The sequence below is a fragment of the Protopterus annectens genome, chromosome 7.part0 (genome assembly GCF_019279795.1).
Source record: "Protopterus annectens isolate FY-2018-M chromosome 7.part0, PAN1.0, whole genome shotgun sequence".
Taxonomy (NCBI): domain Eukaryota; kingdom Metazoa; phylum Chordata; order Ceratodontiformes; family Protopteridae; genus Protopterus; species Protopterus annectens.
In genome coordinates, this window is record NC_056739.1 from 1,939,561,351 (window position 1) to 1,939,578,640 (window position 17,290).

At 40.7% G+C, this 17,290-nt stretch overlaps 1 long non-coding RNA gene across 1 annotated transcript in view; it reads left to right on the plus strand.

The window, feature by feature from the left end:
- LOC122807264 overlaps nt 1-17,290 on the plus strand; it is a 329,095-nt gene that overhangs the window by 275,529 nt on the left and 36,276 nt on the right. Inside the window, exons 2-3 of the long non-coding RNA XR_006365611.1 lie at nt 16,235-16,303; nt 16,883-16,961. This is a non-coding gene — a long non-coding RNA (uncharacterized LOC122807264). The remainder of the gene's footprint in view (nt 1-16,234; nt 16,304-16,882; nt 16,962-17,290) is intronic.

Consider the following 17,290-nt stretch of genomic DNA (forward strand, 5'->3'; position numbering starts at 1 on the left):
GGCTTGAGTAATGTTCCCAGTCTATATTCGGGTAGTTGAAGTCACCCAATATGATGGTGTTTGGAGATACATTTATACCCTCCAGTGTCTTCAGTAAGGCTGTGTGGGGTTCCTGAGTTTGAGAGGGTGGCCTGTAGCATGCTACAATTTGTAGAGCAGTTTTGCCTATGGTTAGTTGCACCTGGATGGTTTCCAAAGCTTTATGCATTGCCACCAACCTGGAGGTGTGGGTATCCTTTATGAATATGGATACACCCCCTCCTTTTGTGGTGTGGTCCGGGTTTTGGGGCCGGAACGCATGATATGAGGTAAAACCTAATAGTGCCGGGGTGCTCTCAGGAGCCTTGAACCAGGTTTCAGTTACAGCACAGACATTGATGTTTTCCATACTGAGAAGGGCCTCGAGTGCGTGCATTTTGAGATTTAGACTTCTGGCATTGAGCAGCATTACCCTCAGTTTCTTCCCATTTTTGTTTTCTAGGGTGGTAGGTTTAGAATTTGAGCCTTGCCTAAAAAAGGCACTATGGGGGTGGCAAGAGCCTTAGCCAATATCCGGAATCCCAGGGGTGACAGGTGCAAGCCATCCCTCGCGAAGCAGAGTGGCTTGTCAAGCATGTCATCCCAGGCAGACAGACACTGGATCCCCTTTGAATGACACCAGACATTAAGCCAATTGTTAAAGCTGATCATCTTGTCTCTATATTGTGGCATCATTCTTGGTGAAGGAAGGATACTGCTCAGGGTCAGGGTCATACCTGCCTGGGCTACATAATCAGAGAGCTCCTCTATGTCTCTTTTCATGTAGTCCAGGGAGGTACGTCTCAGGTCGTTCACACCAGCATGGACAATGACTGTGTCATATTTGTACTTGCCGTGGAGTGACCCGAGTGCTTGTGTTATGTGGTGGATTCTAGCACCCGATAGGCAGCTTACTGTGACCCTCTCCTTGTTCAGCCTGGTGAGTGGGACGTCAGTGTGTCTGACTATGGAGTCACCTATGACAAGTATGTTTGGTGTTGTATTTGGCCTTAAGGGCTGTGACTGCTTTGCACACTGCTTTTGTGGTTTATGTGTTGCTTATGGGGTGTCTTGAAGTAGCAGTTGTTTTGGTGTCTGCTTTGGATGCCTCTGCTGTTTAGGTAAATTTTTACTCAGAGCCTCCGAGTATGTCTTTGTGTGTTTATGTGTTTGATTCAGTGGTGTGGTAGCATTATGTGAGGCTGGTTTTGTGGTGTGTGTAGTTGCCTTCTCCTCCTGTCTGGTCTTGCCAGTCCTGAGTTGAGAGAGCTCAGCCTCCAGTCTGTGATGAACTTTCCTAAATAGTTGACCATACCAAGAAAATGTTGTAAAGATGTGATATTTTCTGGAACTGGCATCACAAGAATTGCTGCTTGCTTAGATGGATCTGATTGTAAGCCAGAACTGATAAACAAATGACCAACATAAGTAACTTCTTTCAATTTGAATTTGCAGTTCTGAGGATTAAATTTAAGAATTACTTCACATGCACGGTCGAGAACTCTCTTGAGGTTTCTGTCATGTTCAACTTCACTATTGTCCATACAATGATGTCATCTAGTATGATAGCAGACGGATAACCAGAAAAAAATTTGCCCCATCACATGTTGAAATACTTAACTGGCAGAATGTATCCCAAATGGGATTCTCAAGAATCTGTATCTATCAAATGGTGTACTGAAAGTAGTTAACAATGAAGATTTGTGATCCAGCGAAATTTGTCAAAAGGAACTTTTTGCATTTAAGAGTGAAAAGAGAGTGGAATTTGGCATGAGAGCAGCTACCTTTTCTGCTGTGCACATAGGTTCATAGGTGTGTACTAGGCTAATGGCCCTGGAGCCTTTACAAGCCTATTCCCATAGGATTACCCTGGCATCATGCCACCCGACCTTAGTTCCCAGTGCCTCTGTCGAGTAGAGCCACTGGAGTGATCCCCAGGGTGAATTTTCTATTTCCCATCTACTTATCAAGATTTCTCTTGAAGAGGGCCAGTGAGTTGCTCTGTTTGACATGTATGGGAAGTCTCTTCCATAGTATGGGCAGTCTCTTGGTTATGAATCTGTCCCTCCAGCATGTTCTGTTGATTGTGGTAATGAGGATGAGGTCTCTGGAGCATGTGGTGTGGAGGGATTGGGATTCCTTTAGATGTAGCATTTCTAACAGAGCTGGGTCAGACATGGCTTTGTAAGTCAAGCAGAGATTGCCTCTAAGTAGGCAATGCGACAGATAATAGCTGGAGTTTTTTGAGTCTGTTCATATAGGACAGGTGTTTAAGGCCTAGGATCCTCTTTGTGAGGTACTTTTGAGGCCTCTCCAGTTGTTCCAGGTGTCTAGTGAGGTACATGCCAAATTGGGCATTGTACTCAATGATTGGCCTAATGAGGGAAGAATAGAGGGAAACAATGACCTCTTTTTTCCTGGATGCAAAACTCTTAGTAATAAGATGTGCCACATAGAAAGACTTTCTGACCACCGTGGCAATGTGGTGGTCAAAAGAGAGGTTGCTGTCAACCTGTGTTTCCAGATCTCTTTTAACACCTTCTGCGTTCAGTGGACTACCATTGATGTGGCAATTCAAGGGAACTGGGTTTTTCCCAAAGAGGATGATGACACATTTTTTAGCGTTGAGCTTAAGGCCATGGTTCTGACACCAGTCGTTGGTCTTAGTGAGGCCTTTCTGTAGGATATCAACATCACTTGGGATGTTAATAATGGCTTCCAAATTGCAATCATCTTCAAACTTTGTCAGCCAGAGTCTCTTTGTGTTGGACTGGACTTCTGAGAAGTAGATACCAAACAGGAGAGGACCCAGGACCGATCCCTGTGGGACTCCACTCATGACTGGTCAGCAGTTTTACTTGGAGTCAGCTACTTTCACACTGTGGGTTCTATCTGTGATCCAGTCTGCAACCCACCTAGTGATATAGGGGTTGATGCTTAGCTTGGTGAGTTTTTCTATGATTCCTGAGTGAGGGGTGGTATCAATGGCCTTGGCCATATCAAGGTAGGCTGTATGAACTACCTTGCCTTCATCCACAGCTCTGGTGACTGACTTAAAGAAGTCGACCAAGTTGAGCAGGCATGATCTACCCTTCACAAAACTAAACTGTGTGGGATCCAGAGTTTGGAGATTCAATATATCCTTGTTTATTAGGTCAACGATGATGCATTCCATAGCTTTGCATATCAGACTTGTCAGGCTAATGGAGTGATAGCTCCCAGGGTCTGTAGTCACTCCTCCTTTATGGAGTGGGATGGCTATAGCAGTGCACCATTCGGTAGGGACAAAGCCTGAGGTGAGGCTGTGATTGAACAAGCCACACAGGTGAGGTGCCAGTTTACTCTGTATTTCATGTAGAACACAGCCAGGGATATTGTCAGGTCCCATAGAGGCTGTATTCATGGCCTTGGACAGTGCTTTTTTAACCTGTGCAGCAGTAATACTGGGTGTCTGTGGTCCTATGGGGGGAGGGGTAAAGATGGCACTGAATCTGTCCGCTAGTATATTGGCAATATCTGTTGGCTCGGTATAGAAGGTGCCATTATGCAGTAGCTCAGAGCAATCTGGGTATTGCTGTGGAGATTCTTTACATAATGATAGAAGGCTTTGTAGTTGTCTTTACTATCTGCTGCAATTCTGTTTTCATGGCTAGCTTTAGAGGATTTGATGAAGGATCTCAACAATTTGTTGAGGCTGATAAGGGAGTTTTTCCAGTCTTAGGACTTCACCTTATTCTGCATCAGTTTCCTCCTTCTGTTGTAGAGTTTGTTTATGGCAGGGTACCACCAGATTGGCTTCCTTTTTTTAGAGGAGAGCGTCTTGGTTCTATTGGGTATGGCGAGATCCATGCATTTGTGCATGGGTTTGTACAGTGCATTGGTGTATGATTCGGCAGTCATGCAACTATTTTGCATTTGCATTGATGCCGTGAAGTTAGCGACCTCTGTTTTTAGGAGCCCAAAGTTAGCTTTGGAGAAGTTTTTAATGGTGGTTACCTTTGCAGGGGGGGGGGGTGGGTTGTGGATTTCCAAGGTGATTATTTTGTAGTCGGATCTAACAAGGGAGGAGTTGACTATTGGTGTAGAGCAATGGTCACCCATGTTAGTAATGACCAGGTCAAGGATGTTGTTACCTCTAGTGGGGGTAAGAACGAGCTGGACCAGGGCACTGGAATTAATGAATTCTAGTAAATGTTGGGCAATTGTATTGGTACATGAGTACTTTTCCCAGTTAATGGAGGGGTAGTTGAAGTCGCCCAGTATGAGAGTGTTATGTTGGACCCTAATATTTTCCAGGGTGCTTAAGAATGTGGAGTGTGAGTCTTGGGACATGGTTGAGGACCTATAACAGGCTATGACCTGAACTGCTGTCTTACCCAATGTTAACTGCACCTGAAGTATCTCTGAAGCATTATGTTGAGCTGCCAGTCTGGAGGTGTGCGCATCCTATATGAATATGGAAACACCACTGCTTTTGGAGCTTCGGATGATGGGGACATTTATTCGTTTTGTTTACATCTCTCAGCTCAAAACATTTTTGATTAACATCTGAGCTTTTCTTAACAACTGCAAACATGGAGGATTCCCATTCAGTCGGTTCTTTCACTGGAGTTAGGACACCTCAATTTCCATTTTGTCAAGTTCTGCTTTTACTTTGCTCTGCATTGCTACTAGAACCTTCATTGTTGGTCTGACAACTGGGCTTACTTCGTGGTTTAACTTCATGGAGTATGTGACTGGAAATTTGCCAAGCTCATCTTTGAAAATATCAGCATATTCACTAAAAATGAGTAGAACTATCACTGTTGTTGTTCAGACTTATATGGTAGACCTCCTTATTAAATGTGATCAGTCCCATTCTCAAGCTGTCTTTGAGGCCTAACAGTGACTTCATGTGTCTTTTGACAACGTAAAACTGCAAGTCATAGCTGTTCTCAGCAGAATGGCATGTGAGAACTACTGTGCCATCAGGCTGAAACTCTTCACCACCATAAGCAACTAGTTTTACACACTTTGCTGAATCAAGTTTCTCTCCAGTTTTTACTTTGTCAAACATTTGTGCTGATATAACATTGTACTTGGATCCAGTGTCTAGTTTAAGCTCTACACATTAGAAAATATTTAACTCTTTGCTGCCAACTGATAATCTACTGTGTAAACTGTATCCTCAATTACATAGACAGCATCAACATAGAAAGTTCACTCATAGCTCTCTGTCTGATCTTCTTGCTTCTTCGGATGCTCCCTTTTAATAAAAGTTTGTGCCACTTTAGACTTGCAAAGCCTTTTGAAATGATTACCCTTTTTATAGTTATGACGCTGCTGACCAAAATCTAAGCACTTCTGTTGCTTAGGTTCATGACTGTCTCCACAATTGCAACAGTTAACAATGAGGTTGTGTGTTGAGGCCCCATTCAGTTTATATTTCTTTTTCATCTTAGCTTCATGTTGTACACTATCAGCATTCACACTGGCAGATACTGCATACATGCTTTTCTCATTTGTAAGCATATTTGTATGCTTTTCTGTAAGCTCATGTATTGAACAAATCTCAATGGCTTTGCTCAACATTAAATCACTGTCTTGAAACAAAATCTTTCTCACTGCATCATTGTTAGCACCACACACAAGCCTGTCTTTTATCAACTCATCTCTCAGAACACCAAATCTGAATGTTTTAGCTTTATTTCTGAAGCTGGTAATATATATTGCTATAGTTTCCCCAAGCTTTTGATTTCTTGTGTAAAATATGTGCCTTTCCATTGTAATATTCATTAGAGGGTTACCCATTTCTCTAAATTTACATTTTAAGCACGCATGATCTTCACCCGTTTCACCGTATCACAATATGGCTGTTCTCCCCCAACCCTGCATACATGGAAGGTGCATACACAAATGAACGTTTCCTCTCAATGACTTCTGAGCCAGCTAAATTAAGAAGTATGAATGCTTTTGTACATGCTTCTTTATCAGAAAATGCAGCCTGTATGAAAATATCATATTCTTGCTCAAACACTCACCAATTCTCTGAAATATTATTATCAAACACCAGTGGTTCAGGTCTACAAAATTTATTTATTTATTATTTTATTTTATTTACATTTGTTTACTGGGAAATTCCGACTGGATGCAGGTCCTTTTTCAGTGGATGCCCGGGGAGAAAAGCTCCACATTATGTAAATGATAAATAGAGATACAAAGTTGCAGCAATAGTAAACAATATTACAGGTTGTTGACTTTAATACAATAACAAGATATTGATTATCAACTGTATATACAGTAAATGTTGCAAGTTAATATAGTTTGTTGTCATTTATAATATTAGTAACAAAGTTGTCAGACAAGATTTTAAAGTATGTAAAGATAACTAGCTAATTCTGACTGTGGTTAGTAGTGGCAGTAGTATAGCTGGGTTAAGAGTCTAAGTGGGGGGGTGGATTAGAACAAGGACAAAGCCAGTGCAAATTTAAGTGGAATTTGAGCGCAGTCTTGAAAAGTCTGCTGGAAGGTGTAGTAGTTATAGAGGGTGGAAGAATGTTCCAAAGTTTAGATATGGTACATGAAAATATGGCTTCTCCTGCTGAGTTTTTGGGTTTGATAACAGTGAGTTGATTTTTGTTGCCTGATCTTAGGGGCCTAGTGTAGTGATAGGGTTGGAGAGGGGTTTGAAGGGAAGGGATGTTATGGGGGTGGTTAATAAGTTTGTGAGTGAGGGTGAGTTGATTAACGTGAAGGAGTTGTGGGAGTTCTAGCCAGTTTAGTTCTTTAAGGAAGATACAATGAGGGCTGTGGTAGGAGGTTCCAGTGGCAAATTTAGCAATTTTGTTGTAACAAGCATCCAGCTTGTGTAGGTCTCTCTGTCTAAGGTTTATAAGTATGGGGGATGCATAGAGTAGGGTGGAGATTAGCTGGGAATTGGCTATGGAGATTCTAGCTGCCTTGGTTAGGAATTGGCGGCTTCGATATAATGCACCAAGTTTTTTGTGAACCTTTTTATTGTGAGAGATTTGTGGATGTCAAATCTAAGTTTGTTGTCTATTTCCACAGCAAGTAATTTTGTGTGTTCTGATGGAGAGATGATGGTATTGTCTTTGGCAAGAATGTTGAAGTGGGGGGTGTTTTGAGTGGTTTTGGAAGGTTGGAACAGGAGAAGATTTGTCTTACTTGGGTTGAGTAGGAGCTGAGCATTGGATAGCCAGCTTTCTACAGAAGAGAATGATTCGTGTATGATTTGTTGTAGTTCTGGTAGAGTTGGGGCAGAGCAGATTAGAGTAGAGTCATCTGCGTACTGTATAAGAGATGCTTGTGTGGTGGCAGTATGTAGGTTGTTAGTGAAAAGTGACAATAGCAGAGGGCCAAGGATAGACCCTTGGGGAGCTCCGAGAGTAACTGGAAGGCAAGGTGATAGGTTATCATCTCAGATTACTGATTGCTGGCATCCATGTAGATACCTGTGGAACCAGTTGCTGGCTGATTGTGAGAAGAATAGGTTGGGGAGAGTAGAGGGTAGTAGCTCATGAGGTACCATGTCAAAGGCCTTTGAGACATCTAGAAATATGGCAGTAGAAAAGAGGCCATTGTTTTTGTGATGAAGTATAGTGTTGGTGAAGGAGAGCAGAGTGGAGGTAGTGCTGCAATATGGCCTCAAACCATGTTGGATTTTGGAGAGGAGATTGTTAGCTAGGAGATAATTGGAGACCCGGGTGCTGATAATTTTTTCAAGTATCTTGGAGAGAGGGGAGAGGATAGCAATGGGGTGGTAATTAGAGAGGTCAGTGTAGGGGGTGCCTGTGTGGAGGGGAATGATGTGGGATATTTTCCATATCGAGGTAACATAGCCTTCTGTTATGGAACTATCGATTAGAATTGAAATTGGGTTGGCTTGTGTTTCAGCTGCAATTTTCAAGTATTCATAGGGGAGGCTGTCAGCTGTGAGTTTGGTGGGTTTAAGTTTTGACAATAGTCTTTTTATGTTGGAGGTAAGTACTGAGGTGAAGAAAAGAGGAGTGGGGGGGTTAGGGTTAGGAGTTGGGGGGCTGTTGTAGGGAAGTATTGTTTGTTTAGAGATGTTATAGTTCCAGTGAAGTGTTTGTTGAAGGATTCAGCAATACTGCTGGAGGAGGGGGAATGGACTGCTGGGGGGTATCAACCTTCCTTGGGTGGAGGATAGTGTTAATAGTGGACCAGAATTGCTTAGGGTTTTGGTTGGTAGAGTTTAGGGTGGATTTATAGTAGAGGAATTTGTCTAATTTTGTTTGCTTTTTGGCTTTATTGTGCAGTTCGAGGAATGATTGCCTATCTGAGTTATTTTTTTGTTAGTCACCAGTGCTCCCATGCCTTATCTCTGGATTTCATTAGGGTTCTGGTGGTCTTCTGTAACCATGGGGCATGCCTGGATCTGACTTTGGCATTTCTGACAAGTGCATGGGTGTTTAGGATGGAGAGGAAGGTACTGCTGAAGAAGTGGACAGCCTGCTAGGTAAGAGTGAGGGACTTTGTTGACTATGATCTAGTCAAGTAAGGTATGATTGTTAGGGTTTTTGTTGATTCAGGTAGGGGATTGGATGAGTTGAGAGAACCCATGGAGATTAAGGTGAATGGTTGGGAGATTGTTATTACAGGCTAGTCAGTTGATGTTAAAGTCACTGAGAATGATGGTTTCCTGTGGTAGAGATAGAGTAGCCCAGCTCAAGAGATTCTCTAGAGGTGTAATATGTTGCACTGATCAGAAATAGCATCCTATGATATTGATTGTTTTGTTTGGGCTTAGTTTGAGATTGGCATAAAGGATTTCTTCATTGTTGCGGTGAGGGGCAGATGTGTTCATGAGTTCAATATTGAGGTGGTGTTTAAATATCAATGCTACACCACCTTTTTTTGGACAACCTGTCTATGCGAAGGATGTTGCATTAAGGTGGAAGTATTTCCTCACTTTTGATGTGAGGTTTGAGCCATGTATCAGTTAGGAAGATAATATCTGGGGAATATATGCTTATGCTGGCATGCAGTTCTTGGATTTTATTGCATATACTTCTGATGTTTAGGGACATTATAAGTAGGTCTGTTGTTTTTTTTTTGTTGGCTAGGAGTTGAGTTGTGGGGAGGTTGCTTGGACTAGGTTTGTGGTTGGGTTGGATTTGGGAGGACCAGGGTTTGGATGGATGTCTCCAGTGAGGGCTAGTTTATAAAGGGTGTTTAGGATATGTTTTATATACATAGTAAATTGCTTATGATATCTTAGGGATATTTTATTTTTGAGTGTGTTAGGTGTTTGGTAATGCAGTGTGTGTATTGGGAGGATGTTTTGGTGGCAGGGGTTATGTGGTTATAGTGTAAATGTTTGAGGGAGGGTGTTGAGAGAGTACAGTGGAAGTTGTTGGGGCATGTGACTGTGGAGCCTTCGTAGGATGTAATGTGAGCTAGAACTATGCAGGTTAGGATTGTTATTATATTAGGTAGTAGCATGATTGTGTTGGATGTAGGGGGAGGGGTGACTTGTGGCGTAGCCTAATTGGTGGTAATTAGGGGTGGAGTTAAGGCTAAGAATAAATGTAGAGGAACTGCAGGCAGGTGGAAATAGGGGGCAGGGAGGGGAGCAAAGTGAGCGTAGTGAACGGAGCAGGTTAGAACCCCCCCAGACTAAAGATTGCAGGGTAAGTGTCTAAATAGCCGTAAGTGTCTAAATAGCCAAATTGTTAGGAATTACTAGAATCTAGTAGGGAAATACAATCTATAGACCTGATTTCAGCTGTGTCCTTTCTGGGTAGATACCTAGTTTGAAGTAGACAAAAAGTGGCAGTTTAAGTACCTTTTTGCCTCTATTTTACAAGTGGGCAATTCCAGTGTATCTACTGGGTTACCGTTTTTTCGCCTAGAGCTTTATCTTGGTTTACTGATAACTAAAAAGAAAAAGTTTACCTGGGGAATGTATTTACAGCTGATGTGGGTGGGGAGCAGCTGCTCTCCCTAGCCATGGGTAGAGCCAGTTATTTCTGCTTTAGACCAGGTACTTTCTACAGTAGCAGGCTAAGAGGGAACTGTAGCTAGACACCTACAGTAACTTATTTTCTTTTTAAAGATCTTGAGTCCTTGTGGCTGGTTTCTTCACTGCAGATGCGGCCAATAGCCAGGGATTCACCAAGTGGGGGACTGAGAGAGAACCTGTTAGCAGGGACAGTGGGCACTAAATGAAAAGATGGAGACAAAAAGAATTATTACGTTAAGGTCTCTGAAAGGGAAATGAGAGAGAAGTGCTGTAAAAAGTAACTGAAATAATAAATTATCACCCAGGCAGGAAGAGTATTGGGTTTAAGAGCAGCAGCACGTTATACTATTTACACTGGTAAAAATCCCTCTGCTATAACAACAAAATACATTTAAATATAAGCATAGACTAGGTACTTGTAATTCTGCTCAAATTCACAACAATCTCTTTGAAAAGGCTTCATTTAGCACTGCAAACTGAGAAAATTCCAGAAATTTTGATACTTCAAAAAGTTTTAGTTAATGCAAAAAAGTAGTACATTGCAAAAAATTTGGTCATTTTTAGCCTTTTTGTACATTAAGCACTTCAGAAATAATTTTGAACACTTTTTTAATTATTTTGAATACTTTTATCTGTATGTCACGATTTCAGCATTTTATGTCAGTAATTATTTTGAAAGTTTTTAATACTTTGCCACTTATTTAACGACTGAAAAAGCATTTAAATGAGTTTAAGTGCCTTTGAATAACTGCTGACTTGTTGGCAAGTTGGCTTCTCTATATTTCTTCACTTCTAACTGCGTGCCTCATGGTTTGTGAGTTGCTTCAGCTTTGAATCCCATTCTGACACCATGTTTTATGTCTCTTGTATTCAAATGAGACACTGAGGCACTGTGATGGGTTCAAATTGTTTATTCTACATAAACACATCAAGAGCTGTAACTGGAACATATATTTGAGCTAAATGACTGACACATTACTTTAAACACACTCGCATGTGCATCTTCATTCAAGCCTGCACTCACTGAAACTGACTACACAAAATGGCACTGATCTTGCATGTATCTTGCATGTGCTCAGTAACATATATGCACACGCTATCTAGCTACAGTGGCTGACTAGGTAAAATACCCACGATGATCTACAGTAAGGTATGTCATATTCTGCAAGATGATTATGGATTAGACTTCATTAAACTCCAAGTTAAATACTGACTTATTCCAGGTTTCTTTTTAAATGCTGTGGGATAGTTAAGTCACATTTTGACATGCTATGTGTTACCACTCATTACTGCAGCCAGCGTGGCTGAAAACAGCTTATCCACAACCGCTCAAAAGCTATCTGTGTCCATCTGACCAGATATACCCACACGGATCTACGTTGGAAGCTCGAACTTTCAAAACTTCATACTTCATATGGTTGAAACCATAACATCGAAGGCTGAAAGTTTTAAAACTTCAATAAAAAAATAAAAACAATTTTTTTATGTTCATACCCCCCCCACACCCCCTCCTAATTAAATATACCAACTCTGAGATCGCACTACAGTGAAGAGAATAGCAAAATTTCCATTCCGCTCTGTACAGTGATCTCCATTTAAACTGTTCCAGGTTTCAAAACTTCAAGTCTTATGGTCTCGACCATGTGAAGTTTGAAGTTTTGAAGCTTGGAGCTTCCAAAGTAGATCCAGCCACACATATTGCTAGAATTCATACAGGTCATTACAACTGACCTTTGTTTGCATACAAAAAGCATAAGTGAGCCTGAATTTCCATCAATAACTGCAAGGCTGTCATGTCTAATTGTGATTGGTCGAGTTCAGAAGCAACTGCTGTGGAAAAGCACAAACTTTTTAAAGTAAGCTAAAATCTACTTTACACTAGTAAATTATCAGCAAGTTAGTGAAATTCAAATTAATGGTTAATTTACTATTATGAAAACTTTTTTTTTTCTTTTACACTGAAGTCAATGCTATATGTATTCATTGTATGTTGATGGCAATGACAGAAGTGATAATGGCAGAAGCTGGGAATTTGAAGTGCCATATATTAAAGCTGTACATTCATGGTAGTGTACTGTATACAGGACATGTATGGGGAGAGGTCAATGAACATTTTATTATGTATACATCTATTTTCATAAACCTATAATGATACTTGAAATTATAAATGCTTGCAATACTTTATTCATTTGTGGATGATGATGATGCAAATACAAAATATTAAGGGGACAGTATTCAGTTCTGAATTCTGCTTCACTTTACTTATGTGAATGGAGTATGCTGTCAGCTTAAATTAATGAAATTACTACTTCTGCTGTACTCAGACCTTCTGTTATTTATGGTGTGATTTTTTTTTTGATCATTGAATTTAAGTTTTCATTTCTTTCAGTGCTACATGCATGTTTTAAGATGTAAGAAATGCAGGCATGCTTTCTTGTGTTTTGTTGCAGGGGTGATGAGTTAATAAAATTGAATTAATATAATTATAACCTAATTATATTGAGACATCCTGAGGACAGTAATGCAAAAGCACCACATTTAATGGCATGATCACATACCCCACAGCAGGTATATAACATTATAGGAAGTGATACAGGATCACAAATTCCAGTAGATGAGGACATGAAGTCTACAAGGATAGAACCCGTGCACCTCAACACCAGTGTCTCCTTAACCAAAGGAACATCTTCAGGGGGTTGGAACTATCCCAGAGGTAGCAGTTTCCACTGTTACACTTGTGCAAAGTGGTGTCAGGTGCAGGCACATGTGACAGCTACCCTCTGAAACAAGAAAAGCATTGGTAGCCTAGCAACACGTGTTCTGACACTGTACAGGCTCAGTCTACTCCCACAGAGAATCAAAAAGACATGGTTAGAGTACTGCAGGGTGTATGAGAGGATATCCACCAGTACATGGACATTGTCGATAGTAGGGATCCTGCTATGATCACACGTACTTCTGTATAGTGGCATGCCCAGTACCCACTCTGCCTCCGTGCATACACTGGCCAGGACCTACCATACTCAAATAGGAGTAAATGGTGGACGGAGATAAGTGTGAGGTGCAGTCTGGACATGTGGTGGCATTGCACATCACACTCTAAGTGGTTCTTAGGAAAGTACTAGAAATAGTAGAGGGGACTTAACAAAAGATAAACTATGCAGGCCTTGTCAACATTCATCTGCACAAAGCAGAACTTCTCATTTGCGGTCTTTGTTAGGCAGTGCTGTGAGATCAGTGTTTGCAGAATCAAATAGGAGTAAATGGTGGACGGAGATAAGTGTGAGGTGCAGTCTGGACATGTGGTGGCATTGCACATCACACTCTAAGTGGTTCTTAGGAAAGTACTAGAAATAGTAGAGGGGACTTAAAAGATAAACTATGCAGGCCTTGTCAACATTCATCTGCACAAAGCAGAACTTCTCATTTGCGGTCTTTGTTAGGCAGTGCTGTGAGATCAGTGTTTGCAGAATCACCTACAGCCAGTATGTCACATAATTGCAGCAAGTCACCGTTAAGCTTACATTCCAGAATTTCCTCATGATCATGTGCACCATCACCCACTCTATTGATATGGGATATTATGTATGACACATTTGACCTACTGTAACTCAGGGGTGACATTGCAGGTATTGAAAACATGACATGTCATTTTACCAGTATGTGTTTCGGTAGACTAATGTCACTGCTTAAGACCAAAGGAAAATTTCAGAATTCAATGTACTTCAGTACTAAAAAGCTTTTCATCAGCATATATTTCAACTGAGCAATGGTAATGATTGCAATAACAGAAAAAAAGGAAATGTGGAAAAATGGGAGGGGGGTAAGATGTAGACTGCAATGTGCAACACCATGAAGGACCTATTCAGCATCATACATGTTAATTGAATAATGCTACTGCTGAGAGTTGTGCAAAGGTAATTAAAAAAAGAAAACTAATCTATAAAAACATGGATAGAGAGAAGCAAAATAAAGTAATATACACTATTAAGAGCCTAACACACACTTTGGAAAAAAATGATTATATGACTAATAGTGATCCTACCATCAACACTAGCACTGTTGGCATTTCACCCTCAGCACTGCAAAAATTATGATTAATATTACTTATGATGACACAAGGTTTGAAGGTTTGATGTCTATGGCAATTAAATAATCTGATGTGTATTACCTTAACAGACAACATGAAATTATTGTTTTGTTAAAACTAAAAGTTGGGAAATATTACATTATAAAAAAAGAAATGTGATACAATTTCCTTCCTTTTACAGGCTGACGACTCATTAAAAATGCAAGTTGGAATACAGCACCATTACATCTTTAAATAGAGGGAACGTTTTCTACTAATTCAGTCAAGCACAGCAATACCATGTTAAAATTAATGAACATTACAGCAGAAGCAGTATGTGCATAATTAACCGGTGTCCCTAAACAAAACACATGCAGCCAAAACATATAAAATGTTCCTATTCTTTATATGATACCAGTTCTACTCACTGCCAGGCATAACTCTTATAAAGAGTATATATGTATACTGTATGAGTAGCTACACTTTAAAAAATAATAAAAATATATTTAAAGATAAAAGAGACTCCCCTGGATTCATTAAACTCTGTGCAGGAATAGTGCCTGTGTAGAACAGCAGCATGCCTTGCATATTCATGGAGGTGTGCTGCTGTATTCTCTACACAGACATGATCCATGTACAGGTGCAGAGGGTGTGCACGAACAGTGCTCGCATAACACACATGCCCCCTGAACTCTAGAATTGCCGTATGGCAATTCTAAAGCATCTACAGTGTCCACGGACACTGTTATGTCAATATAACAGTGTCTGTGGACAAAACAATTAATGAAACACAAAAGCACAGCCCCCCACAATGGTCCAACACAAATAATATGTCCAAAATGGTATGCCAGTGTACATGCTGGCATAAAAAATAAGTAAGCATGTTCCTGAGAGGAACATTTAAACCAATTCTCCCATGTATGATGTAGTTGTCCAGATGTCCTGCCATAAGATGCAGAAAGCAATGTGCATACCCCTTCAGTAAATAAAAATAAAAAGCATATTTATTTTTTTCTGTCCACAATAAAGTTTAAGCATAGCAGAGTGGGTGTGCACATCATGCAGCTATGTGCAGTCTAGTTTACACATCAGAAGGAGCTAAATAGAAATATACAACTAAAATCTACAATGCGAGATGGTGTAGTGGTTAGAGCATCCACTTTGCATGGAGTTATTCACAGTTCAATCCCCAATAAAAACATTTCACTTTTATATGTGAAAGCAGTACTGTTTTTTTTTATAATTAGATAGTAAATAACATATATTTGTCAACCAGGGTAGCGTAGTAGGTCCAAATGTAAGTTGTCAATGTAATAAAGTTGTGAAACCCCCATATAAATACAAGTGTCCCATACAGTATAGTCACAAAATGTAATGTGATGAAAGCACATTAGGGGGATGTTATGGAAGGTCAATATACATATCATAACATGTCATTAATGAGGAATGAACCACACAATCCTGATAGTCCATAAAATGAAGCTGGACAATGCTAAGTTGTGCTCAGCCCTGCTTAGCCGGTGTTTGCTTAAACATAAATACTAAGCAAGAATTAGCATAGCTAAGCGGATTTGTGTATTGGTAAGCAGTGCTTAGCATCTACCCCTTTAACCAGTGCTTACCTTAGCTCAGCAGGTTTTCCCGTAGCTTAGCTCAACATATTCAAAACCATCCAATCATGGCAAAGGGCAGGAAATCAGCCCTAGTTAAGCATCTCAGGTGGGAATACAACCCATAACCAGTTGTAGCTCATCACTGCAGTCACTATGGGTGGTATTGGTGAGGATGTGCTCTTTCGGGTGCAGCGCTGGGGCATTCAGAAGTCCAAGGTCATGGTTGTACTTCTAGTAAAAGACCATGAAGGGAGGCTGCTACAGGACAAGTACCAGGACTCCCAATACAAAGCTGAGGCCTGGGACTGTCTCGCAATTGATCTCACCAATGTCTCTGGCATCCCTCAGACTGGTGAGCAGGTCTGTCACCACTTTGCTGACTTGAACCGTAGGAAGAGGGAGCTCTTGGACCAGTGGGTCCAAAATGCACGGGTTTGGAATGTCCAAGATGTGTGTAAGTATCATTATCAATAAGTGTTTTCCAAAGTCCAGCCTGTGTATGTGATGGATAGGTATGCTATGCTAAATGTTTCTCTATCTCCTGTACAGCTGCAGATGAGAGGCCCATGAACATGGATACCCATGCCAACAGGCTGCTAAGGCTGTGCTGCGAGGTTGGTGAGTACAAATCTAGCTTGTAGTATTCAGGGCAAGTAAATAGAAAGGAGTAGAATGTTACCTGTCAGTATTTCAAAATGAGTATGGTTTGTACTGAATAAATGAGATATTAGCAGAGTAATAGTGACATATAGGGTATATATCAATACAAGTGTCAGTACCTGTCAATAAAAGTCAAAACCCTGGGCTGGTTGTGTTTACTTTGGTATGTGGTGGTATGAATTAAAATGTGTAGTTTCTGCACAGCAACAATAGCTCTGTAAGCATTAAATAATCAAGGCTAATCTGACAAAGATTGGTGAATTGTTAAACAGGAGATTAACTGTATGAAATGGTCCATACACCAAGATCTGATACCTGAATAGTAATGTTGTATTTACCAGTGTTTTCCAGACTGTGCTATGTCAAAGTATGAATACACAGTATAAGAACTATCTGCCACGCATGAATGTCAGTATTGCAAGGTCAGATTGTACAACCAATAGAGTATTAGACAGAAAACAGTCAAACAAGAGACAGCAGTTTCTCAATAACTCATGATGATTATACACAAACTTTGTTGTATTTTTCCACAAACAGGCACGGTTTGAATCCCAGGAGTGGTAGTAAGCTGTATGCGTAATTTCACCAAGGAAAATTTCCTACACAGGTCTGCCAGGTAAGAAAAGGTATAGCTCAGCTGTAAGAAGGCTGTACTTATACACTGTGTACAACAACCACTGTCCAACCCCAAGGCTGCAAATGACAGCAAGATAAGTACATACACCAAGCAGTCTCTTCCAAGAAATGTCCCTCTAGTGTCATGCTGTCACAGCTAGTGTTCACTGCTGCCCACACTGAGAGTGACCGATAGAAATAAAGGCAGCATATGGCAGTAGTGCATACACACACACACACACACACACACACACACACACACACACACACATGCACACCCACGCACACACACACACACACACACACACACACACACACACACACACACAC